The sequence below is a fragment of the Hemitrygon akajei genome, chromosome 17 (assembly GCF_048418815.1).
Source record: "Hemitrygon akajei chromosome 17, sHemAka1.3, whole genome shotgun sequence".
Classification (NCBI taxonomy): domain Eukaryota; kingdom Metazoa; phylum Chordata; class Chondrichthyes; order Myliobatiformes; family Dasyatidae; genus Hemitrygon; species Hemitrygon akajei.
Genome location: NC_133140.1, coordinates 43,088,478 through 43,116,415, shown reverse-complemented (window position 1 = coordinate 43,116,415; position 27,938 = coordinate 43,088,478). Strand labels below are relative to the sequence as shown.

The 27,938-nt window shown below is 41.4% G+C and overlaps 1 protein-coding gene and 1 long non-coding RNA gene across 9 annotated transcripts in view; one reads left to right on the top strand and one right to left on the bottom strand.

The window, feature by feature from the left end:
* LOC140740649 (uncharacterized) overlaps window positions 1-17,803 on the bottom strand; it is a 75,070-nt gene extending 57,267 nt beyond the window's left edge. The window contains exon 1 of the long non-coding RNA XR_012101893.1: window positions 17,098-17,803. This is a non-coding gene — a long non-coding RNA (uncharacterized lncRNA). The remainder of the gene's footprint in view (window positions 1-17,097) is intronic.
* Window positions 17,804-17,826: 23 nt separating this feature from the next.
* chd9 (chromodomain helicase DNA binding protein 9) overlaps window positions 17,827-27,938 on the top strand; it is a 268,861-nt gene continuing 258,749 nt past the window's right edge. For 7 of the 8 annotated variants that reach the window (XM_073070009.1, XM_073070007.1, XM_073070008.1 and 4 more), the window contains exon 1: window positions 17,827-18,125. The gene's annotated coding sequence lies outside the window, so the exon portion shown is untranslated. The remainder of the gene's footprint in view (window positions 18,126-27,938) is intronic. The other variant, XM_073070012.1, reaches the window with a different exon arrangement.

The following is a 27,938-nucleotide window of genomic DNA, read 5'->3' as shown; positions in this document are numbered from 1 at the left end:
AATAACAGAAAATTTAGAAAAAACTCAGTGGGTTAGGTAACAGTTGTGTAAAGGGAAACAGAGTTGACAGTTCAGGTCTAGGACTGTTCTTCAGAAAGTTACTTGATCTGTATGCTGTTATATATGGAAAGTCAATGCCTAAAGAAACACTTGTCTAATGAAGAAGCTGTTTCATTCAGTATATTATTTTTGTTACTTTCTGCAACTTTTAAGTGGTTTTTTTAGGTGGTCTAAAAGTTATAGTAACCTACTTCTGTTATAGGTACACAAACCCTTTAGGAATTTTACATCAAGTGATGTCACCTTCTTGAACTATTCCACACCTATTACACTCACAAATGTCTATAGATGTACCATGGAGAGCGTTCCAACCGGCAGCATCACTGTCTGATATGGAGGAACCACTGCACAGGTTCAGGAAAAGCTGCAGGAAGTTGTAAATTCAACGAGCTCCATTGTGGGCACAAGCCTTCCCAGCATCGAGGACGCCTTCAAAAAGCGATGCCTCAAAAAGATGGCATCCATCATTAATGACCCCCATCACCCAGAATATGCCTTCTTTGCATTGTTACCATCAAGAAGGTACAGGAGCCTGAAGACACACACTCAGCATTTCAGGAGCAGCTTCTTCTCCTCTGCCGTCAGATTTCCGAATGGACAATGAACCCATGAACACTGCCTCAGTATGTTTCCCCTCTCTTTTTCCACTACTTATTTAATTTAATTATATAATGATTTTTATATATATATATATAAATAAAATTTATTTATTATAATTTGTAGATTTTTCATTATTATTTATTTCAATGCACTGCTGCTGTAAAACAACACATTTCTTGACATATGCCAGTGATATTAAACCTGATACTGATTCTGATCTAATAAGGTTTATTCTGATATAAACATTTAGAAATTCACAAAGGATAAAACACAGTGACTGTAAGAGTGTGAAGTTGAAATTCTAAGGTAATATTTCCTTTTTAAATGAAGTGAATGAAATGCATGTTTATATGTGAAGGGTGGATCTATGTGTTTAAGAAAACAACATAAGACTACATGCTGATTTGGGAATGAGGACAAATACAAAAATATCCATTACTGATCAAATAATGTGTTCTTTATTCAATTCCCAAAGCACAGTGTCTAACACAAACTCTGAAATAAATTAATTACTTTTAATTATTTGACAACTGAAAACATATACTTTTGAAGTTGCCTTGTGTTTTGAACCTGTTTCCATGTTGATATTCTAAAATGGGATCAAGGAATGAAGACCAGTTTCAAATGAAACTTTTATATTCATTTTTTCCTAATAAACACTACTATTTTTGAAGTGGTCTTCTTAGAAAAGTGTCTTATTTTTACAAAGCAAGGCACCTTGTTCAGTTCTTTATCATGATATGATCTTTGGACAATACAGCCCCTGCTTTATACCTCAGTTGTTTATCATTTCCTTACAGGCATAGAATCTGAAGGACTTCCCATATAAGATACAGTATGGTAGGATAGAGGTTAGTATTGTGCTTTACAGCACCAACAATCACAGTTCAAATCCTGCCACTGTCTGTAAGGAGTTTGTATGTTCTCCCTGAGACTGTGTATGTTTTTTCCGGGTGCTCTGGTTTTCTCCCACGTTCCGATGACGTGGAGGTTAGGGTTAGTAAGTTGCCTGGGCACGTTATGTTGGTGCAGGAAGCATGTCGACACTTTCAGTCAGCTCCCAGCACATTCACGGACTCTGTTGGTCTTTGATGCAAACGATGCATTTCACTGATGTTTCGATGTACATGTGACAAATAAAGCTAATCTTTCTAATCTTACCTTCTAATATAATCAACTCTCTACACCAATAACAAGTATACATGCATGATGAGTCAGTTGTGTCCTGCAGCATATTCAACATACTGTAAATAATTAATTGCCTTTTATAACTGATTAAGAAACAGAAGTTGGATGGCAGGGATAACCATTACTCCCTGAAGCTTCACAATAAAGTCTGGCACTCAGAACTTTATTGAAGGCTGAATGGAAATCTCTGGGCAGATGTTGAGGGCATTGGTTATTTTACTGCTCTACTACTCCAAGGCAAGAGGCTTTCAGAATACCTTTGACAGTGCATGCCATTCCATGCCTTGCAATAAACCTTCAGATCATTTGAAGTGAAGTAAAATAGAATTACAAGTCATCAGTGAAAAAATTCATTATTATGATGCATGATAAAATAAGGCTAATGAACTGCATGCATCATTGGTTCTCACAATATTTACGAATCATCTGCTTGCATTACATTGTACTGTACATCTGCACTGCTGTGAAGGGGTTTAGGAAAATTATTTCAATTAATATGTCATCATCTACACAAATATATTTTTGATCCTAGCATCTAAAGGATGAAGTGAAGTTATTTGCAAATGAAGTTACAAAAACCATTAGGGCTATGTTGAAAACTGGCAACATGCTAATGTTACTTCACCAGAAAGCAGAGAAACCATTATTTAGATATTCAAAGAACAACAAATGATTCAGAACTCAGGGCTTTACTGGAACTATTGTAAAATATTTTACAAACATTATTTCCCATTTATAAGCAAATTAATACTAAAACTGTCAGAGTCCAAGTACTCATGAAATGCTTTCAGTTTTAGATTTGGAATTTATGACATGGTCTTCTCTGCATTTAGAAGCCTCTCTTCAATTCCTAAAGGTGATCCTGATTTTCTAGTTGCCTTTCATCTTAATTGCACATCTCACTTTGACTCTGATCTCTACATCTTTGTTCTACACTGTTCCAATTAAGAATAATGTAATCTCAAAGAACAGCATCTTATCTTCTGATATGACACCTTATAGCCTTCAGGACTCAAAGCTGACTTCAGCCATTTCAGATAATCAATATTTTTAGCCTTGTATTTCACACTTCCAACATTCAGCATTTTCCCTTGCTGGGTATTTCAGATTTAATTTGTGTCCTGCTATTTCCACTACCTCCACACATAACCTTATTACTCTCTTTCCACTGACAACACACTACTTGTGTAATTCAACTTCTAGAATTTATCCTATCACACTCCTTTCCTTTTGTCCTCCCCACTCACTGCAGCTTAAAATTTGAGATATTTCTAAAATTTTCCAGCTGTAGCAAGAGGTGATCAAACTAAAACATGCATGCGAGCACACACACACACACACACACACACACACACACACACACACACACACACACACACACACACACACACACACACACACACACACACACACACACACACACACACACACACACACACACACACACACATTCTTTGCTGTAACACCTTCCACTCCAAGTGGGAAGTAGAAGGTTAATAAAAGAACCAACGTGATATCGGCTTAAAACAAAAGAATAATACAAGAAATTAAGGACAGGTAGTAGACAGAAGGAATCTATGAATATCTGAATAAGAAAATAAAATTTGCAACACCAAAACTTTAGCAAAGTTTAGCATGTTCCAGCAGCCAGGAAAATGAGAGAAATGTTTGTAATTCAATATCAAAGATGCAGATCACCCATCAATAAAATATATCATTGAGGATTCTCACCAAAAATGCTAATTTTCCTTTTGTCTTGCCCTATCTGACACAGCTTGTGTAGCTATCCTGAAGTACCTGCTTGTCCTCTCAGAGAGATCGTGGACATTATATGAAAGGACTGAAATTACACTGGACAACAAAGATTTTGCTTCCTCAATATTTTGGGCTATTGATCATGAAAATCACCATGAAATTTCCCTACCATGCACCATTTTTAATAAACTTATGTTTATTATTTCAATTCATAAATCAAGTCAATTAAAATGTTGCCTACAATGTAAGCTGGAAAGTTTCCTATCTTGTCCAGGCATGCTTGGGCATGCTTAGGCAGCACGGCTGCTGCATGGCAGGACAGGTTTTAGTAATAATTATTGGGTTCAGGACTGTAAGGATGGAATCTGCTATCACCAGGCACAAAAATTTCTATGAAGTATTTTGATATTTGAGACAGATGCTTCCCAGAATAACAGATGCCAAGATTTAGGAAAGCATTTTTGTTGGTCCACAAATCAAACAGATCATCAATGACAAGCAATTTGAAGAATTTCGAGTGGGACCAGAGAAAATCACATGGAAGGCATTCAAGGAAGTTGTTGAAATTTTTCTCGGCATCTACAGAGCATCAAACTGCATGCAGCTGGTTGAAAGCATGCTTCAAGCACATAAAACCATGAAATGCAACATGTCACTAAAGTTTCATTTTCTGCATTCCCAGTTAGACTTCTTCCCTGCAAATCTAGGTGCTGTTAGTGATGAGCATGGTGAAAGGTTTCACCAGGACATTACGGTCATGGATCAAAGATACCAAGGCAACTGGAATCCATCAATGCTGGCGAATTATTGTTGGACACTTAAGCGAGAAGCCTCGGACACTGAGTACAAATGAAAATCATTAACAAAATATTTTTAACTTAGTTGAACTATTCAAAGCATCAGCACCATTATGCAATTAAACAGATTATATTCATTAAAAGTTAATTTGTTGTTTCTCCAAATTCGTACGTGATACAAGTATTCTGAAATTATATTTGTGTTCATCTTCAAGCAGACTATCATAAACAAGAAAGAATTCTGAGGAAGCAATACTTTTGAAAAAAATTGTTGTCCAGTGAGTCAATAGTGCCAGAATTGAGCAAAGTACAAAAATGAAGAAGAAATCTGCTGATTCCTAAGCTTGCACTGAGTTTATCTGTTTTAACTTAGAGCTAAGTAAATTTTAGCCCCTGAAAAAAATCTAAAAAAGCAGGATCTTGAAATTATATCTGTCCAGATTGAAGGTGGAGCCTGCTGTCTGTCCTTATAATGACACTTGACTAATACATTAAAGAATCCTATAATGAAGGTGAATTACAAATGTACATTCATGGTCAAATGAATTATTTAAATAGTTGCATGGAAAAGTAATAGGTAATGGCTAAATTTATATTTTCAATATGCTGCTCTGTTTACTATAGCTATTACGAGTGTGATTATTGAACTATAAAATGTAATCTAATGTTTAATTGAATGATATTACAATCGATATGAAGAGTTGGTAAGACAGGAGATAGTAATTGATCTAATGTTTGTTGATTGCATGAGACCGGCAAATTACTTTCTTTATGTTAGCATGGCGCTGAAGTAAAATTACATCTCTCAACCATACAACAACAAGAGTTTGCATTACAGTATATAGCGTCTGCAACAGTGAAAACACACCGGGGGCATTTTACAATGAAGAAAACGGACACTAAATCTAAGAAGGAAAAAGCAGGTGTGATTAAAAGGGATGGGTTTTAAGAAATATTTTAATACGGGAGAACAAATTTGTAGGATTTGGTAAGTGATGTAGGGGGGGGAGTCAGTAGAATTATTTCTTGCTTCCAACTTCTCCAACCTGTGTGAGTCATGAGCTTACATGTGAGTGGTAACAATATATTCAAGAAACTTGGTGAGTAAAGGCAGGATGGAGATAAGGTGACAGTTTTCAATGACAGAAATGTCACTATTAGTTTTCCAAAAGAGTAAGGTCATTGCCTTGCTTTGGTCTATAACACTCTTGCCCTTGGGCAAATCCCTAGACTGCCCATAAAATAATGTGGAGAAGGAGCTGTGAAAATCCCACCGCGTTATTTTGATGAAAACCAAGAAAGTAGATCCTGCTGTCGTGGCCAATAGCAATTCACCTATCAAAATTATATAAGCTCATAATCTGGTCTTTATCTTATTACTGTTTATGGGAACTTGCTGTCTGCAGTTTAGTTACTACCTTTGTTGTGTAATGATAATGACCACACTTCATAAGTACTTCATTGGATTTAAAATGTTTAGCAATGATCCAAGAATGTGAAAGATACTACACAAGATGGCGGCGCAACGCAGCTTGCAGCGGCCACTCTGGAGCTGATTATCTGTTATTTGTGAAGCGGGGTGCAGTGCGCAATCATAATCAGATGAAAAATGGATGTGGGAGCATGGAGGAACATCTGGAAATCTCCAGGAAGACCTTCTTCATTGCTGCTGCTGCTGTGAGGTCCAGTTCTCTGCTGGGAAGAACAGGCCCCCAGTCCTCGGGGTCGCGTTGCCGATGGTCGTTGGCGGGGGCGTCTTAATACACTTGGCAAAGGATGGTGCTCGGCGAAGCTGTGCCAGAGAGGATGGTCGGAGGCTCGGACGTTCGATGGACTCGGAGTCCGCTGCACTCGGAGTCCGCTGCGGTCAGAGCACTTTCACTGTGCGCTGTGTCTGCAAGGCTGGGTTCGACGGAGCTTTCATTGTGTGCTGCGTCCATGAGGCTGAGTCAGGCGGCGCCATGGAAGTCCACAGCGGGGCTATTCCCTTCTGCCGCTGGTGTGGGATGGCGAGTCTGTCGGGACCCTGAGGACTTGTGGAAACTGTGTGGTGGTTTCTTTTGAACTTACAGTCTTTTAACATCTTTGGACTATTTTTACTGTGCTCATGGTCTGTTTTTTGTCAATTATGGTATTGTCTGCACTGTTGTAACTATATGTTATAACTGTGTGGTTTTGTGCAGGTCTTGTAGCTTTAGTTTTTGGTCTTGTTTTGTCTGGTGGGATTGGATCTCCTTTCTGGGGAACGCGCTAAGATGGTAGCGTGATATTAATACGCAGCAGCCTCTCTGGACTCTGGATTGGGGATTGCCAAACGTTATGTGGATTTTCTGGTGTAGTCTGTTTTGTCATGTGCTTTTGTGATATCATTCTGGAGGAACGTTGTCTCATTTTTTAACTGCATTGCATTTGTGGTTTCTAAATGACAATAAACTGAATCTGAATCTGAAATGCAAGTCTTAGTTTATTCAGTTTAGTATGGGAACAATTCTAGCCACAGTTCCTGTTTCTGATAGTTTTCTAGTGACTCTGATAGAAACATATGCATGCAAAGTTCATATCAGAGGCTGATGTTAGGCTGTCTTGAAAGAGAGTGAACCCTTGAAAAGGCAGAAGGTCCCGATGGTGTACATGGTGAGGCTCTGAAAACCTGCGCCAACCAACTGGTGGGAGTATTCAAGGACATTTTCAACCTCTCACTGATTCAAAAAGGCAACAATTATACCAGTGCCTAGGAAGAATAATGTGTGCTGCCTTAATGACTATCGCCCAGTAGCACTCACATGACAGTGATGAAATGCTTTGAGAGGTTGGTTATAACTAGACTGAACTCTTGCCTCAGCAAATACCTGGACCCATTGCAACTTGCCTATCCCCACAATAGGTCAATGGCTCTCCACACGGTTTTAGACCACCTGGACGACACAAGCACCTATGTCAGGATGCAGTTCATCGACTATAGCTCAGCATTTAATACCATCATTCCCACAATCCTGATTGAGAAGTTGCAGAACCTGGGCCTCTGTACCTCCCTCTGCAATTGGATCCTTGACTTCCTAGCTGGAAGACCACGATCTGTGCAGAATGGTGATAACATCTCCTCCTTGCTGACGATCAACACTGGCGCACCTCAGGGGTGTGTGCTTAGTCCACAGCTCTACTCTCTATATACACATGATTGTGTGGCTAGGCATAGCTCAAATACTATGTATAAATTTTCTGATGATACAATTATTGTTGGTAGAATCTCATGTAGTGACGAGAGGGCATGCAGGAGCAAGATATGCCAACTAGTAGAGTGGCGTCGCAGCAACAACCTGACACTCAATGTCAGTAAGACAAAAGAGCTGATTGTGGACTTCAGGAAGGGTAAGATGAAGGAACACATACCAATCCTCATAGAGGGCTTTAAGTTCCTGGGTGTCAAGATCTCTGAGGATCTAACCCAGTCCCAACATTTTGATGCAGTTATAAAGAAGGCAAGACAGTGGCTATACTTTATTTAGAGTTTGAAGAGATATGGTATGTCAACAAATCCACTCAAAAACTTCTATAGATGTAATGTGGAGAGCATTCTGACAGGCTGCTTCAATGTCTGGTATGGAGGGGCTACTGCACAGGACCGAAAGAAGCTGCAGAGGATTGTAAATCTAGTCAGCTCCATCTTGGGTACTAGCCTACAAAGTACCCAGGACATCTTTTGGTAGCAGTGTCTCAGAAAGGCAGCATCCATTATTAAGGACCTCCAGCACCCAGGACATGCCCTTTTCTCACTGTAACCATCAGGTAGGAGGTACAGAAACTCAAAGGCACACACTCAGCGATTCAGGAACAGCTTTTTCCCCTCTGCCATCTGATTCCTAAATAGAAATTGAACCCTTTAACACTACCTCACTTTTTTACTACGGTATATATTTCTGTTTTTGCAAAATTTTTAATCTACTCAATATACGCATAATGTAATTGATTTACTTTTTTTTATTATTATTTCTTTTCCTTTTGCATTAAACTGCTGTTGCTAAGTTAACAAATTTCACTACTCATGATTTTGATTCTGATTCTGGGAGGTAGCCCTATGGAACCGGGTGGGGGGGCGTGGGTAGGATCCAGTTGGTAAAAAATGTGGGTAGTGGGTGGGGAGGGGACATATTTTGTTGATAGGAGGGTGCTGGAGGCAAGGGGAGATTATGAGAAAGTGGATAAAAGTGGGAGGTGAATTGGAGGGAGGGAGAAAACACAGAAGTTACCTGAAATCACCAACTTATTGTGTTCTTCTAGAAATCACCAGATTCAAGATTGGTCCCAATGGACTAGAACCTATCAGTTACAACATTATTGTTCAAATAGGAGGGAGAGAAAACTACAGACTAGCTCACCTGATGTCAATTATCAGGAATATCCTGGAATGTATTATTAAGGAAACAATAATAGTGTGATTGGTGAATAGTAATTTGATTATGCAGAAGAAATATGGTTTAATGAAAGCGGAATCATGCTTGAAAAATATGAGAAGTCATCCATCGGAGTAGGTAAAAGACAACCAATGAAGGTAATAAGCTTGGATTTCCAAAAATGTTATGATCAGGTGCCACCCACAAGGTGCTCCTGGGATGAGTGGGAATGCATTGGTAATTGTAGATTATTGCCTATTGAACAGAGTAAAAGGAGGAATAAACAGTTTAGTTTCAAAGGCAAGTTATTACTGGTGGTGTGCAACAAGATTTAATGTTGGGCCTCAGTTTTTAAAGTCCATATTAATGATCTTGATTAAATGTAATATACTGTATCCAAGATTGCTGATTATACAGCATTTGGTTGAAAGAAAACTGCATAGAGGCCTCTGGAAAGAGGGGAACGCAGACTGAATGAACAATCAATAAAGGTGGTTGATGGAATATGTTGGGAAATATGAGGTACAGTTATTTTGCTCAGAGGAATAAGGAAATAGAATATTTTTAAATTTCAAGAAATTAATAAATATTGGCATTCAAAAGGATTCCCCTACATGTAGCACAAAGTCAACTTTTCAATGCAGTGAGCAACTACAAAGGTAAAAGATCTGTCAGCCACTTTTGCAAGGACTTGAATATGCCTTGCATCAATGGGGCCATATATGGTCCTGTCTGCAGTTATTTGCTCTTCAGTCTATATCTTAGATCGTAGGTGGCATGCAGTGAAGGTCCACCACATATTTTCGCAGGAAGAGTAAACTGCCTTTTGAGTAGGGATTAAAAAGATTGAGACAAGATGGCTTTGAAACCTGAAGTACCCTAAGAGACCTTGACAGCTAGATGCTGAGAGACAGCTATGCTTGGAAGGAGGAACTAGAACAGGTGGCATTCTTTTCAGGATAAGAGTTTCTACTTCTCTCTTTAACATGATCTGGGACGTCTTGACAAAAAGGTCAGTCAGTCTGCGTTGGCAGCAACATTTCTAGTTCAATCACACTGAGCACCACTGCCCACCCACACAAGGTCTGCACACTCAGCCTTCCGCTGACGTATGACTGCACTGCTAGACCCAGTTCAAACTAAATCATCAGGTTCGCTGATGTTGCAACAGTAGTTGGCCTCGCCATCAACAATGATGAGTTGGCATACAGAGAGGAGGTGTAGTGGCTGGTAGAATGGTGTGAGCACAACATCTTGAGTCTCAGTATGGACAAGACCAAAGAGTGATTGTGAACTTTAGGAGGGTGCAGGGTGACCACTCATCACTGCATTTAAACAGCTCCTCTGTGGAGAGAGTTAGGAGCACCAAGTTTCTGGGAGTGCATATAATGGATAATCCCGCTCGGTCTCTCAACACCTCTCTTTGGTCAAGACAGCACAACAGTGTCTCTATTTCCTGAGGAGATTGAAGAGAGCAAGGCTCACCCTCACACCATTCTAACCAGTTTTACAGGAGCATCAATGAGAGTGTCCTAACCAGCTGAATCACCACTGTGTACAGGAATTACAAGTCAGAAACAGGAAAGGAGCAATAACTCTACTGGGTGTTTTTCATAGACCCCCCCCCCCCCCCCCAGTAGTAACAGGGATATTGAGGAGCAGATAGGGAGGCAGATTCAGGAATGGTGCAATAATAATAGGGTTGTTGTGATGGGAGATATTAACTTTCCTAATATTGATTGGCATCTCCTTAGCGCAAGGGGTTTTTAATGGGGTGGAGTTTGCTAGGTGTGTTCAGGAATGTTTCCTGACACAATATGTAGGTAAGCCAACTAGAGGAGAGGCTGTACTTGATCTGGTATTGGGAAATGAACCTGGTCAGGTGTCAGATCTCTTGGTGAGAGAGCATTTTGGAGGTAGTGACCACAAATCTATCTTCTTCACCATAGCGCTGGAGAGGGAAAACATTTAACTGGGGTATGGGGAAATATGATGCTATTAGGCTGGAATTTGGGAGCAGATGTTCTCAGGGAAATGCACAGCAGAAATGTGGCAAATGTTCAGGGAATATTTGAATGGAGTTCTGCTTAGGTATGGTCCATTGAGGGAGGGGAAGGATGGTAGAGTTAAGGAAGCATGGTGTATAGAGCATGTAGAAAATCTAGTTAAGAAGAAAATAAAAGCTTACGAAAGATTCAAGAAATAAAAAACATGAAATGCTGGCAGAACTCAGCAGGCCAGACAGCATCTATGGGAGGAGGTAATAATGATATTTCAGGCCGAAACCCTTCATCAGGAGTGAAGTAACATGGGATGGTTGAGGGGGGATAAGAAGTGGGGGGAGGGATAAAGTAGAGAGCTGGGAAGTGATAGGCTGGAGGGAAATGGGCTAGGGAGAAGGTGGGGAATTATGGGAAATAAAAGAGAAAGAAAGGTAGGGCTGGGGGGAGATTATAGTGAGGGGGGAAAAGAGAGAGAAAGAGAACCAGACTGAAATAATAGATAGGGATGGGGGTAAGGGTGGGGGGCAGGGGTATCAACGGAGGTCAGTGAGTTGGATGTTCATGCCGGCATCCAAGATTCGAGAAACTAGGTACTGTTAGAGCTCTAGAAAATTACAAGGTTTCTAGGAAGGAGCTTAGGAGAGCCAGAAGGGCCCATGAGAAGGCCTTGATGAGCAGGATTAGGAAAATCCCAAGGCATCCTACAAGTATGTGAAGAGCAAGAGGATGAGCCATGTGAACATAGGATCAATCAGGTGCAATAGTGGAAACATGTGCATGGAGTCGGAGGAGGTAGCAGAGGTACTTAGTGAATACTTTGTTTCAGTATTCACCAGGGAAAAAGACCTTGGCAATTGTGGCAAGGCTCCTTCAGAAAGTAAGGAAGGATGGGATCCAAGGAGACATTGCTTTGTGGATCCCAAATTAGCTTGCCCACAGAAGGCAAAGGGTGTTTGTAGATGGTTTGTATTCTGCATGGAGGTGACCAGTGGTGTTCCGTAGGGATCTGTTATGGGACTTATGGGGGAAGTGTATGGTCATGTATTTTGCTAGAAGAAATGAAAGGGTTAACTATTTTCTAAATGGAGAGAAAATACAAAAAACGGAGGCGTGAAGGGACCTGGGAGTCTTTGTTCAGGATTTCCTAAAGGTTAATTTGCAGGTAGAGTCTATGGCAGGGAAGGCAAATACAATGTTCATTTGAAGTTAACTAGAATAGAAAAGCAAGGATGTAATGTTGAGACTTCATAAAGCATTGGTGAGGCCTCACTTAGAGTATTGTGAGCAGGTTTAACTTAGAATGGATGTGCTGAAATTGGAGAGCTTTTGATGTCTCTGGGCCTGTATTAACTAAAATTCAGAAGAATGAGGGGTGACCTCATTGAAACCTATGAAATGGTGAAAACCCTTGATAGATTGGATGTGGAGAGGATGTTTCCTATGGTGGGAGAGTCCAAGACTAGAGGACATAGCATCAGAATAGAGGGATGTCCTTTTAGAATGGAGATGAGGAGGAATTTCTTTGGCCGGTGGGTGGTGAATCTGTGGAACTCTTCACCACAGGCAGCTGTGGAGGCCGAGTCTTTATGTATATTTAAGCCAGAGGTTGATAGGTTCTTGATTGGTCGGCAAATGAAGGGCTACAGGGTGAAGGCAGGAGACTGGGGCTGAGAGGAAAATTGGATGATGGGCCAAATGGCCTAATTCTGCTCCTGTACCTTGTGGTAATACTACTTTATATGTTGTGTGTGTGTGAGTTATTTGTACTGTGCTATACACCTTGGTCCAAAGGAACACTGTTTCGTTCGGCAGTTATACATGTGAATGGTTGAATGATGATAAACTGAACTTAAACTTGAGTTTGTCAAAAGGACTTAGACATGGAGATTTTTTTCATCCTGAAGCTTATGATGTTTTAGAATTCTCTACTTGAACAGGTTGAGGTAGCTCAGTTGTTACACCCATTCAAGACTGAGATTGATGGATTTAAAGACTCTATTTGAATCATTGAAAAGAATGGTGTAGGAAAATGGAATTAAAGTCAATGATTTGCCCTGATGTTAAGAAGTCTGGAACAAAGTTGACTGCCTGCAGAGAATGCTCCTTTTTACTTTTCACTTGTGTAGACTTGAGCAGTCAAAATTGATGTTACAATTTGCAAAACTTATCCAGACTCCGCTCTTGATTACATAGAGCAGGGGTGTCAAACTCATTTTAGGTCACAGGCCGGATTGAGCAAAATGCAGCTTCATGCGGGCCGGATCTGTCGGACGCGTGCGAACGCAGCTTTCGTTGCCTCTGTTTTTTCAGCCTGCTCTCATGTGTCTCAGTCTCTGCTATAACTACAAAGTGTTTCACTTTACAAATTCCGTTTCTTATGAAGAAGACTGCCGAGCAAGACTGCCGAATAAGCACTAAAACCCTGAAAACCTGGTACCTGAATAAACTCAGCATTAGCCATATCATACGCCATAGGCGCTTCGATTACTGGGGCCAGCTTTAATAGTAATTAGATATTATCTCGCGGGCCAAAGATAATTCCACCGCGGGCCGGATTTGGCCCGCGGGCCTTGAGTTTGACATATATGACATAGAGTAAATTATTGTATTGGGATATAATTTAAAGCATTAGCTAAGGACATTTATTAATACAATACTTCTCATTTTGGTATTTTGTAGTCATAGTTCTGGGTTGCATTAGAGATTTTGACCATTCCACAGTGACCTTCAGTTAAAAAAGAGACAATCTCTTGATGTAAACACGAGAAAATCTGCAGATGCTGGAAATTCAAGCAACACACACAAAATGCTGGTGGAACGCAACAGGCCAGGCAGCATCTATAGGAAGAAGTACAGTCGATGTTTCGGGTCGAGACCCTTCGTCAGGACTAACGGAAAAAAGAGATAGTAAGAGATTTGAAAGTGTGAGGGGGAGGGGAGAGCCGAAATGATAGAAGACAGGAGGGGGAGGGACGAAGCTAAGAGCTGGGAAGTTGATTGGCAAAAGGGATACAAGGTTGGAAAAGGGGGAGTATCATAGGACGGAAGGCCTTGGAAGAAAAAAAGGGGGAGGGGAGCACCAAGGGAAGATGGAGAACAGGGAAGGAGTTATTGTGAGAGAGAAAGAGAGAAAAAAAAAATTAAAAATTAGGGACGGGGTAAGAAGGGGAAAGGGACATTAATGGAGGTTAAAGAAATCAATGTTCACGCCATCAGGTTGGAGGCTACCCAGACGGAATATAAGGTGTTGTTCTTCCAACCTGAGTGTGGCTTCATCTCGACAGCAGAGGAGGCCATGGATTGACATATCGGAATGGGAATGAGATGTAGAATTAAAATGTGTGGCCACTGGGAGATCCTGCTTTCTCTGGCGGACAGAGCGTAGGTGTTCAGCGAAACGGTCTCCCAGTCTGTGTCGGGTCTCACCAATATATAGAAGGCCACACTGGGAACACCGGACACAGTATATCACCCCAGCAGACTCACAGGTGAAGTGTCACCTCACCTGGAAGGACTGTCTGGGGCCCTGAATGATGGTGAGGGAGGATGTGTAAGGACAGGTGTAGTACTTGTTCCCCTTACAAGGATAAGTGCCAGGAGGGAGATCGGTGGGAAGGGATGGGAGGGACGAATGGACAAGGGAGTCGTGTAGGGAGCTCCCTTGTCCATTCCCTTGATGAATTTAGATTTGTGAGACTGCTTCAGGGAATTGTGTGTTACTGATTTTTTTCCAAGAGTACCAGAATATTATAAAACTTAACACATTGGTTCGTTTTATGGCTTGTCGGTAGCTGAGCGAAGGGCGCTGAGTAGGCTACGGTCAATTATGGAAAACCCTGAACATCCTCTACATAGCACCATCCAGAGACAGAGAAGCAGTTTCAGCGACAGGTTACTATCGATGCAATGCTCCTCAGACAGGATGAAGAGGTCAATACTCCCCAATGCCATTAGGCTTTACAATTCAACCGCCAGGACTTAAGAACTTTTTTTTTTAAAGCTATTATTAATGCTTTTTGAGTTAGTGATTTAGATGCATATCATATTTTACTGAGTTAAGTATTGTATGTAATTAGTTTTTGCTACAACAAGTGTATGGGACATTGGAAAAAAAAGGTTGAATTTCCCCATGGGGATGAATAAAGTATCTATCTATCTATCTATCTAAATTTGAATTGGTGAGCACAAAAATCACATCGTAAACCTATTTACATTACACCTTCCTTGTAGTTTTGTCTCGGTTACGAGATCATAATCCCTAGAGGTATACTCTGGCATTCCTCATGCTTCCATATTTATTTTGCTGACCTACACCAGCGTTTCTGCATAACTTTTTAGATGGTTAGTATCTTTCAATTCTATCTTAAGGGCATCTAGAATTTAAAAAAAAACTTTCTCTAATAACAAGTCGAAAATCCCACTTGACTTTTTGATATCATTTGTTTTAATTTGTTTTTTTTAATCAAGAGACTGGAATAAAAGTTTCAAGATGAATCAATCAAGCAGCTTAAATTTTAATTTTGTTGTATATGACACAAGGGACTAATTCAACACTGAACTGAATTAATTTGTTGTCTCATTTTTGCTAACCAACCTCTAACTTATTCGTATTTCAGGGTGCCTATTCCTAACTCTCAGCCAATGATTTTTACATGGGATAGCCATTTGATTTGTTCAGCAAACAAACTCAAATGCATTCAGGATATAATCCATTTAAATTTCAGAGGAATCAAACTGGAACAATTTCTCCTGGTTGAAGGCAGGGCAATTCATACAGCAAAATGCAGAGTGAGGGACGTTACATATAACTTGTGAACACAAAGTCAGTCTCAATCACTCACATCAGTACGTTCACCAAACTCAACTGAAAGGGAAATTGTCTGCTCAACTTGACTCCTGCATTTTGTTGATACATTCACAATATGGTTGCAACAGGCAAAACCAGCATGCATGGCAATGTTTCCACTTGTCCTCGAGAAGGCAGAGCAGCCTGGTATATTGCACTTTGATACCAGTGAATTGTTTGTTTTAGTCTGACTACCTGACACAAGAACATTCACAGAGACAGAAGCAGGGCAGCCAGCCATCCAAGCCCGCTCTATGTTTCATCAAAGTCAAGACTGATCTTCAACATCAGTGAAATTTCCCCACCATCCTCATACGGCTCGAGTCCTTTAACATGCAGAAATTGATCAATCTCTATTTTGAATTAACTCAATAACTGAGCACCAGAAATTTAAGATTTACCATTCTCTAATTGTCTCCTTTCCTCAGTGCTCAGTGACCTACAGCTTTCTCTGGAACTCCTGGTTCTGGATTCCTCAGCCAGGGGAAAGTTTCTGCACGCATCCAGCCTTAAGTTTAGAGCCTGTTAGAAACTTGTGAGCTTTGCAGCAATTCCCTCTCATTTTTCTGAACTCTGGAGATTCCAGGGCTGGTCTACTCAATCTGTCCTCATATGGTAAATCCCCAAGTCTGGCAGGAACTAGCTGTGTGTGTCAGTGCAGAGGGTGGTTGGCTTTGAGAGAACTTTAAGTCCTTGGTCTTGGATCAGATTCATCTGAGTTGGTTATTTCAGAATTTTTAAAAAAACAATCATTGCTGGATGTGAAGTGTGCTTCGGGTGAGCACTGCACATGGGAGCACTGGGGAACTGATAATAGGAAGCAACCATGAGCTGGGTGGACAGAGGTGGAAGCATTCCTGTAGTAGGTGGGTGGGTGGGGGGGGGGGTGTTAACATGGAAGTTAACACTTCTGTGTTAACTGTGGGTCTGGAGTTGACCTTGTACCTAAATAGAGTAAAGAGAAATTTCCTTTCCTAAAGGGCAATAATGAATCAGGTCGATTTTTTACAAGAATTAGTTGGGTATGTGTTACTTAGTTAGCATTGTAGCTATAACATGGGATGAAGCGTTTAGTCTTGGGCATTAGAATAGGGGCCAAATAGCCTAATCATAACCCTGTAATAATTTATGATGTTTAAGTTATAGACATGTTTTTGTTTCATATACAAGGACTTTCTTCTTCACTTATGAAGTGCTGTAGTTTTTGAGTTAACTGTGCAATGCGGGAATAGAAAATACCAGTTTTCTTCCCTTTCAGCTTCTCCAGGTAGTGAATCATGTTGGTCTGCCATTCTACAGATGCAACCAGTTCAATTCAACCTCACCCCAATCACCATTCTTCACATCTGCACTTCCATATTGAATGTCATTCAACTGTGAATGATTTTAACGGCGAAGGTTCAAGTTGAAACGACTCAGCCGAAGAGCAGCGTCACAAACAAGCCTGATCCTATTACCTGCCAGTCTTCACCTTTACATCTGTCAGGGCTGCTCTTACTGTCGATTCGGAGTTATAACCCTGTTTATTTTTCCTTCCTCCACATCCGAGCCCTTTCCGATTCCAATCACCTCCCATTTGTGATCTCAGAGCAATATCAGTATTCGTGGCTCTGATCTGAAATCAAATAGTGTTATCAGTACTCCTAAAGAACGTTCGTTATGTATTTTCAATGTTTCCTTGGCAAATGAACAAGTTAAAACTGCGTGCACACAAAAAGGAAAAAAAACCCCACCGGGGCCTGAGTTAATTATTCTTTTAAAAGAACGCGGGTTTAAAACGTTTTAGAGAAAAAGACCAGTTGTATGTCCACGAAGCCAGCTTTTATTTCAGAATTGACGCTGAAGTCTTCTAATTATTCCGTGGAAATGAACTTGCGTGATACCTTGACTAAGTCCGCCTTATCTGCTAAAGGCTAATATTTATCCGGGCCATTTGCGAGGCACTCAGCCCTCGGTGGCAGCCGCGAGTCTGTGTGCTGACCTCTAGCCGGGGTTGATTGACGTGCAGCGAGCTCCGGAGCCAGGCTGCCTGTCACCCCCCGAGCCGCGTTCGTGTTTCTCCGCTCACCTCCCGCCCCGCCCCGCCCCTCCTCGGCCTATCAGCGACTCCGGGACTCTCGGCTCGGCTCTTCCCCCGCCGCTCTCCGAGTAAAGTCGCCCCGGATTGGTCTCGCCGCGGGACGGCCATGATCGTCTGGGAAGGTTGCGCCGGGCTTTTCCCCAAATTCTCTCCCGAAATTTTGCCCCTCCGAGCAGCGGGGACACCCGCGGTGCCAAACCCCCCAGGCAAATACAACAACTAATTCTAATAAAGCAGCCGTGTCGGCACTGACCCCGAAAGCAGCCAGTGTCCAATCAGAAAACAAAAAAGAAATATGCAAATGAAATGTATCACGTTAGTCGGAGCGCTGAGGTCGACTCCGTACTAAACTTCGCAAATAATCATTCTTCATAAATACTTCCTTTAGAGCCGGCCTTTCCTCTGGTAAGTTCAGCTTCCAACAACCAGCAGAAACGAGATCCCAGTGTGGGGTGTTTCTTTTTTTTCCTGTCGTGATTTAAGTGTTGTTTATATTTTTAGGGATTAGAGTTAATGTGGGAGTGGGCCACTCCGGATAAGTGAAATGTAACTTCTATTGCCCGCAACCTGTGAAAGCTGACAGCCCTTTTTTTTTTGCTGCCTCCTCCGGGCTGTTCCTATGTAGCAAAAGGCCAATGGCGCAGCTCACTGTCTGCGCGTTCGCCGTGGAACCGCCGAGACGTCCTGTCAGCGCCGGCTTCCCATCCTCGCGCCGTCCTGTCAGCGCCGGGTTTCCCATCCGCGCGCCGTCCTGTCAGCGCCGGGTTTCCCATCCGCGCGCCGTCCTGTCAGCGCCGGGTTCCCGTCCGCGCGCCGTCCTGTCAGCGCCGGGTTTCCCATCCGCGCGGCGTCCTGTCAGCGCCGGGTTCCCGTCCTCGCGCCGTCCTGTCAGCGCCGGGTTCCCGTCCGCGCGCCGTCCTGTCAGCGCCGGGTTCCCGTCCTCGCGCCGTCCTGTCAGCGCCGGGTTCCCGTCCGCGCGCCGTTACATTGTGCTCGGAAAGTAGCGACGTGGAAACACGTGCGTGCGGTTCGGGCTGGACTGGCAAAGCCAACGGGGAGCCAGCCAGGGAAGACAAACGGGAAATGGATGGAAGGAGGGAGGGGAAGCCACTGGGGCCCGCTTAATGTGCGGTCGTTTAAAAGGGAGGGGGAGGTGGTTTTGAGAGAGAGAGGGAGGGGGGAGGGGAAGAGAAGGCAAGGGAGGGAAGAGGATGTGCTTGCTCTGACCGGATGAGTCACGGCTCCATTGTACAGCAGCGCTCCACTGAGTCACTGGTGTCGCGCCGCCAGCTGCTTATCCGTTCAAGGAGGCGTCGAATGGCCAGGACGTGAAAATGTGCCCAGTGTTTTAAGATTGCAACAATTCACACCTGAACGTTGATATAATTTTGGGACACAAGAAGAAATTTGTGTGCACGTAAAAGTGTTTTATGTGTCACATGCGTTATTATCAGATTGCATTCGTTGAGACATAACTTACAGGCGTTCTAGTCCTCATATTTCTACTAAAGTTTGCTTTCACGCTTGTGTGTAATTTCAAGGGTTATGGCAATTCATCATCTATGTGTGTGGGGCTGTCAGAGTAAAATCCTGCATTATTTAATGATTTGGAAATTCCCATTGTGTGCTTCATGTAATTATGACTGGTAACATAGTGTAGGGAGGCTAAACTCTCAGGAGAGGATTAGCTTTGACAGTGGCAATGAACTAATTTGCTCAATTTTCTGTAAATAGGACCTAATCTGTAAGATTTCCTATTCTCTTCTAGACCTCACCTTGTAGTGTTTGGGCTCATTTTTAAGTCTGCCTTTTTTGATCAGTGTCTGAAAATAATTTGGTATATTAGTGTCCTTGTGTCTTTCGAATGTTTCTCTTTGACCAATTTCATCAAGACAAACTAGTCACATCAAAGTAATTCCCTGGATTTCATATATGCAAGAGATTTTGAAATGTATAAATAAAAGTTCCTCTTTAGCCTGGACCTTACCATGTAAACAATATGCACCAGTTTTGTTGGTTTGTTTAGTAAGCTAGTTTTAAGTCAGTTTTAGTATTGATATTTGTGTAGATCTTTCCATATATTATACTATTTTTCTTGTGTTGCCACTTCACATAACATTTCGGACCTCATTTCACATTTCAATTCTAATATTACAGTACATGGTGAAATGTTTGGTTTATACTGACCACGTCTTCTCATATGGTTAGTTCTGTTATGTGCAAATATAATGCTCAGAAGTGTCTTACTGTTTAATTTTGAGATGTTCTCCAACATTTTATTCATAAGAGCCATTGAAATAGAGTTGAGGGAAAGAGTTTTAATCATTTAGACCCATTTATAGTTTATGGTAATTATTGCCATCTCACATCTCTGCCCTCCTATTTCCAACCAGAAGAAAATATTAAAATATATGTTGTGAGACTTTTGATTGACTTTTAGAAACCTTTTCCTTCATGTGCCAAGAAATCAGTTACCGTTTTGCCTCAGTACAGGATTTTTTTGTTGTTGTGAAAATACTGTCCCTGATTTGACTAAGATCCACTGATAGTTTTCATACACTCCTGAAGAGAGATGATCAACCTGGGTAAATTACAATCATATTTATTTTTCTTTCACTGGTTCTTGTGTGATTGGGTACCTGTAAACATTTGCCTTTCAGTACTGTAATTTAATGTCACTATTTTAGTCAAATGTTTATTTTTTCATTGAAAACTTTTTCTTGTTTGGTACAAAATTTAAGCATTTTAAAGCCAACATTTTGCTAAATAATTCTCCAGTAATACTCTCACTTTTCACTTTATTTGAGAACTTTAGTTTCAACAGGTACTATTGCATTCTGCACACTTTTCTTAAATCTCAAAATTAGGTTATGCATGCAGACCTGCACAGTGTTGAATCTATTTGGTGTCTCCTATTGCATTGCTAATTGTACTTCTACTTAATTCAAGTTCATGGCAGCAATAACTGTGCATTGAAATTCTAAATTAACTGTCAGGAATGTTGTTTTCTTGAAAATAAATTTTGGATAACAGTAGCCAGTTTCTGATTTGCATTGAATGCTTGGAAGATATAGACTCTAGGGGCTGGATTCTGAAAAATAAATAAGCAAGTGATGTGTGCTGTGTTGTCCATAAATCTTGTAAAGCTAAGTGAGATTTTCTTCCTAGGTATCTAGCACTTGATTCATGGGATATGTAAAGTTAGTTTGTGTGTCCTATGAAGTCCATGTTGAAGCATGCATATATTTTGCAGATATGTTAATCATTTTGACACTTTGAGAATGGCCCATGAGGTTTAAGAAAGTAAATCTTGGAATTATATATTTTGAAGCTGGGAATATTGAGTTGCACTAATAAATTAATCAGCAGCATTGACAGAAGTAATGGCCCTGTTGGGGTTGAGATAGCAGTGGGAAGGATAAACAAATTTTTTGTAGTAGTTTTTGGGAGTTCAAAAACATCATATGTCAAGTTCACCTGTTGTGACGTTAGTGGCTCAGCAACTTGTATTTAGGTTGTCCATCCAAGCACTTTACAGCAGGAATGTTACAAATTGTCGAACTTTAACCATCTTGAATTCTCCTCGTTTGTATTTCTCCCCGGCAAAGCTTGTTGAGTATTTCCAGTACATTTTATTTTCTTTTGAATCGTGCCCAGTTTTTTCAGATTGGAAAATTGTTCATCTTGCTTGCCTCTCACAAAAAACAAGAGAGGAAATGGCCAGATCTAATGTTGTGAAATTGCCAGACGCTATGTTAAACATTAAAGTGACTGAAGAGCTTGAAATTTTTCAGCTGATCAGAGAGAATGAACATAGGTTTGTAAATGGTAGGTCATGCCTGGTGAGCTTGGACTAAATATTCTAGAGCATATTAGCAGTAAATAATACTATTTTGTATGTGCAGAGGTTGATTGGCTAAACTTTGAAGTTGGTGAATGTCGTGTTAGTGACTAGTTCAGCAACAGGCTGAACAGGAGGTAAGGTAGTACAGAGATAATAAGCAGTCTCATTGACTGGCAAGACTGTTTTAAGTGAGAGATAGGAACGCACATATCCAAGTTTAATTGCAAAGATGGGCACTGTGAATAAATACATTACAGCTGAGCATGGAATTATTAAGTAGTAGATTCTGATTGAGCTAATCTATGGTAATGGATTACGCTGTTGGTAAAGGTGCTTTGAACTTCAAAAGAATAGACAGATACTTTCTCAGCTTTGGTCATGCTCAAGGATCTAATTCCACGATGGGCAAGACAGTCCATTGGATTGGTACCCCACTCACTACCGTACAATCTGCCACTGGCACTGGCTGCAGCACGTACTGTCTATAAAATGTGTATCAGTTCTTGCAGTGATTTCCCAAGCCTACTCTAACAGCACTTTTCAGGCATGCATCCTGAATCACTGAGAAGAGTGTGGGACATGATCACTTGCAAGTTCCCCTCCTGGTTACCCTCAGAATCCTGGGGTTTCCTATACAGCAGCATTGACACCCCTTCACCAAAAGTACTGCTGATTTGAAAATGATGGCTCTTTACCATCTTCTCTCAGGGAGGGTGGGAAATAAACTGACTTCTATAACCTACAAATGATTTTGTACTCACCTTGGAAATCTTGATTCAGCTGGTCAGGCAGTCCAGGCCTAAGGCAGTAGAGCTCAGATATTTCTTGGGAGGGCCACATTTACAACTCAAACAATTTTAAAAGTTATGTTGAATCTGGGTCCCAATGTTCAATCTTCACTTGTCAAATTTCTGGTGCTCCTTTCCATTCTTGGAGCCTGCAGCCAATAGTACCATCATCATTATTGTAGAGTGAAGACTTATGGCCAACAATAAAATTAATAACATTTTATAGTCCTGCCCCTGCCAGCACCGTGCACCAGTCTGCAGCTGACATAGATCTGGATGTCAATTTAGATCCCAGAAGATCAGCTTGGAACCGATTACAGTTTCAAGATATCCTCTCTAGCCTCAGGTGCCAGTCTTAGTGTCAGAGGCCTCAGGAACAAGGGTTAGTCAAATCCTTGGGTATTCAGCTGCATTCTGCAATGTTCTTTGATTTCCAAATGTTGTCACTAAAGATGCCCTGAGCTGCTCCTAGGCAAGTCTATTGAGGGGAAGCTACATTGGCAAGTTGACAGGGATTAGAAGGGAGGTTGTCAGAATGCTTTCTCACAATAAATGCATAGACTGACTCCAGACTAGATCTTGTGATATCAGGGGAAAAAGTTTGGGGAAAATAATGCAAAACTAATTTTAAATGATACATAAATCAGGACATTCAGCATGGATTTGTTAAGGGAAGGTAGTTATCCTCTTTTGAGGATGAATCAAAGGGGACTGAAGAAGATATTTTGTGCTATATTTGGCATTTTCCCCTTTTGAGGCACATGTCCAGCTCTTTTGAAGATCCGTTTAGGTTCTACACTTGCCACATGTTTTGATAATCAGTTCCAGAAGGCTCATGATTTGTGAAAAGGCCTGCTACATAAGAGCATGTGTAATTTTCTTAAAGAAAAGAACAACTCTGCCCAAGAGTGTGTTACAACTTTCAAGATCGTGGCTGATCCTCTGCATGGGACTTGAAATAGTCTCTTAATTTTCACTTGAGATCGTAATACTATCAGTCTCCACTTCGAATGATTTCAGTTACTGAGCAGCATAGACTTCTGGGTCGAAGCATTTGCAAACATTCACAATTCTAAGTGAAGACACTTCTCATCTCAGTCCGAAATGCATCTTTCTATTTTGATGTTATAGTGTGCCTACTTATTCTAGATTTCTCCAGACAGCAAATTGGTTTCCTAGCATCTACCTATCCCCAGAACTGGATGTGTTTCAGTGAAATTCCCCCTTATTTTTCTAAATTCCAATATTCATCAAGCTTCTATAATTGCTCATTGGGCAAATCCCATTATCTTAAATCAATATGTAGTTAGTCAAACAGGAGGAGGGGGCCATATGGGTCCTGGAGTTGGGCAGGGTGCCTGCCCAGGGGACTGATGTTTCAGTGAGAGAACAGTTGGGGAACTGTGGTCACAACTCCTTGCATGTTTTAAGTTAGCTATGGATAATAAGTATAGACCTTGTGGAAGAGTAACAAATGAGAGCAAGGGAAATCATGAGAGTATTAGGCAAGAACTAGGGAGTTAATTGGGACAGGTGATTTTTTTCCCCCCCAAGTCACATCTAATGTGGAGGGTGTTTAAAGACCCAGCTGAACAGAGTACCAAACAGGTGTATTCTAGTAAAAAGGGAGGGCATGGTTGGGAAGGTCAGGGAACCTTGGATGTTAACAGGGTGGTGAATCATCAAGAAGAAAAAGGAAGCCTATGTAAGGTTTAGAAGCTAAAATTAAATAAAGCCCGTGAGGATTTTTAAAAAAGCCAGAAAAGAACTCGAGAAGGGAAGTAGGAAAGCCTGGAGTTGCCATGAAAAGCCTTCAGTAAGTAGCATTAAAGAGAATCCCAAGGCATTCTATACATGCATCAAAAGCAAGAGGATAACTGGGGACTGGGTAGCACCACTTGATGTGGGTGATATCCAAAATGAGTACTTTACATCAGTATTTACCAAGATATGGACAGAGAAATGGCGGATGGAAACTCACCAAATGTGAAGTATTGCACTTTATGGGATCAAATGCAAATAGAATTGGAATTAGTTTATTATTGTCACATGTACTAACATACAGAGAAAAGTCAGTCTTGAATACTGTTCATACATAACAATTCATTACACAGAGCATTGAGGTAATACAATTTAAAGCAATAAAGTGCAGCAGCTACAGAGAGTTCAGTGCAGGTAGGCAATAAGATGCAAGATCATAACAAGGTAGATTGTGAAATCAAGAACCCATCTTATTGTACTAATGGTCTATTCAATAGTCTTATAACAGTATGATAGAAGCTCTTGAGCCTGGTGGTATATGCTTTAGGCTTATATTTATTCCCCGATGGGTGGGGTCTTTGATCATACTGATTGCTTTACTGATGCAGTGAGAAGTGTCGACAGACTCCATGGATAGGTGGCAGGTTTCTGTCATATGCTGAGCTGAGTCCACAACTTTGCAATTTCTTGTGATAACGGGTAGAGCAGGTACCATACCATACCAGTGTGATGCACCTCGGTAGGATACTTCCCATGGTGTATTGATGAAAGCCTCTCCAGTGCCATATAAAGCCTTGGCATCACATTCTTGCTCTTGTATTCTCATTCTCTCAAAATGAATGCTAACATTGAACTTGCCTTCCTTACCACTAACTCAACCTACAAGTTAACTTTTAGGGAATCATGCACAAGGGCTCTCGAGTCACTTTGCACTTCTGACTTTTGAGTTTTCTCCCTTTTTAGAAAATAGTCATGCCTTTATTCCTTCTACAAAAGTGCATGACCATAGAGTTCCCTACACTATATTCCATCTGCCACCCCTTGGCCCAATCGCCCAACAAGTCCTTCTGCAGAATACTTCCTGTCTCTCCACCTATCTTTGTGACCCCTGCAGAATACCACTAGACACTGGCAGCCAAACAGAATAGGACCCCTGGAGGAAACCTTGCTGACTTCAGCCTACTGTATCATGTATCTCCAAGTACTCTGAAATCTCATCCTTAATAAAGCTTCTTGCCAACCACTGAAATCAGACTAACTGGCCTATAATTTCCTTTCTTCTGCCTCCCCCCCCCCCCTTCTTAAAGAGTGGAGTGACATTTACAATTTTCCAGTCCTTCAGAACCTGAATTTTTGAAAGATCATTACTAATACCTCCACAATCTCTTCAAGTACATCTTTTAAAACCTGGGGTGTGTAATCTATCTGACAAGGTATCTACCTTCAAGCTTTTCAGCTTCCCAAGCACCTTCTTAGTAATAGCAAATACACTCACTTCTGCCTCTTCACACTCAAATTTCTGGCATACTGCTTGTGTCTTTAACAATGAAGACTATTGCAAAATTCTTATTAAGCTCGCCTGCCATTTCTTAATCCCTCATTACTACCTCTCCAACGTCATTTTCTAGCTGCCAGATATCCACTTTTGACTCTTGTACTATATATCACTTCTGACAGCTTTTATATTATTTGCTAGTTTACCTTCATATTTCCTTATGGCCTTTTGAGTTGCCTTCTGTTGGTTTTTAAAAGTTCTTCATCTTCTCACTAATTTTTGCTATATTTTCTGCTGTCTTTGACTTTGTCAGCCATGGTTGCCTCATCCTCCCTTTAGAGTACTTCTTCATCTTTGGGATACTTCTATCCTGCACATTCTGAATTGCTCCCAGAAACTCCAGCCAGAGTTGTTCTGCCGTCATCCCTGCTAGTGTCCCCTTCCAGTCAACTTTGGCCAGCTCCTCTCTCATGTCTCTGTAGTTCCTTTTACACCACGTTAATACTGATACATCTGACTTTATTTTCTCCTTCTCAGATTGCAGGGTGAATGACCACTGCCTCCAAAGGGCCCCTTTACTTTAAGGTCCAAATCTGGTTCATTATACAACACCCAATCCAGAATTGCCTTTCTCCTGATGGGCTTGGGCACAAGCTTCTGTAAAAACTGATCTGATAGGCGTTCTACAGATTCCCTCTCTTGGTTTCCAGCACCAACCTGATTTTCCCAAACCTGCATATTGAAATCCCCCATGACCATGACTTTGCCATTTTGATATACCTTTTCTATCTCCCATTGTAATTTATATCCCACGTCCTGGCTACTGTTTGGAGGCCTGTATCTAACTTCCATCAGGGTCTTTTTACCCTTGCATATCCTTAACTCTACCCACAAGGATTTTACATCTTCCAATCCAATGTCATCTCTATTTAACGATTTGATTTCATTTTTTAAGTACCCCACCCTTTTCACCGACCTGCTTGTCCTTTGGATACAATGTGCATTCTTGGATGTTAAGCTTCCAACTGTGATCTTCTTTCAGCCATTCCCTATTGATGCCTAATATCTGCCAATCTCTAACTGCACTACAAGATTATCTACCTGACATCTATATTTTTATGTTTATTCTGTATACTGCGTGCATTCAAATATAACACCTTCAGTCAACACCATTTTCAGTGTTGCACTTCAGCTCATCCTGTCGACTGCAATTTTGCCCTATCATCTCCCTGTCCTTCCTCGTGGTCTCGTTACACAATGCATCGACTTCTATACCTGCCCCTTCCTCAGCCCTATCACTCTGGTTCCCATTCCCCTGCCAAATTAGTTTAAACACTCCGCAACTGCTCCAGCAAATCCTCCCCCATCAGTTGCCTGCCCTTTTGTATGCATAGGTCACACCTTCCCCAGGAGAGTTCCCAGTGATTCAGAAATCTGAAACCCTGCCGCCTGCACCATTCCCTCAGCCACACATTTGTAGTATTGTCCTATTCCTGCCCTGACTGGCAGTGGTACTGGGAATAATGCAGAGATTACTACCTTGGAGGTCCTTCTCTTCAGTTTTTACCCCAACTCCGCATACTCACTGTGCAGGATCTTTTTTCCTCCTTTCTACCAATGTCATTGGTGCCAATGTGCACCATTATCTCTGACTGGTCATCTTCCCTCTTGAGAATCTTTTGCAGTCATTCTAAGACACCTGGACCCTTGTGCTGGGAGGCGACATACCATCCTGGCATTTCTTGCATGGGTACAGAATCTCCTCTTTGTCCTAACTATTGAGTCTCCTATCACTATCACTCTGCCTGACCTTACCCTTTCCTGCTGAGCCTCAGTGTCATTTGCCCTGGCTGCTACTGCTGTGTCCTGATAGGTAATTAACCCCACCCCCCCAATCAGTATCAAAAGGGAGAAAACTTGTTATTGAGGGAAATGGCTACAGGGAAACCCTGCATAGTCTGCTTACTCCCCTTTCTTCTCCTGGTTGACACCCATGTACAATCCAAAGCCTGCCCTCTGGATGTGACCACGTTGATAAAAGTCTCATCAAAGAGGTTTTCAGCTTTCCAGATGATCATAAGTATATCCAGCTCCAGTTGCAGTTCATTCCTTGACCTTGTCAGTAGCTGAAGATGGGAGCACTTCCTGCAGATGTCGTCATCACGGAGACTATTAGGTACCCTGAAATCCCACATCTCACAGGAGGAGCATTTCACTGCCAGAACTACCATCCTGCCTACACGTTTTATACCTCAAACTTCTCAGGCTTAAATTCTTCCCTCAGCCTGGTGAGCTAAAGCCTGGCCACTCTTACCACTGTCCACTCCAAC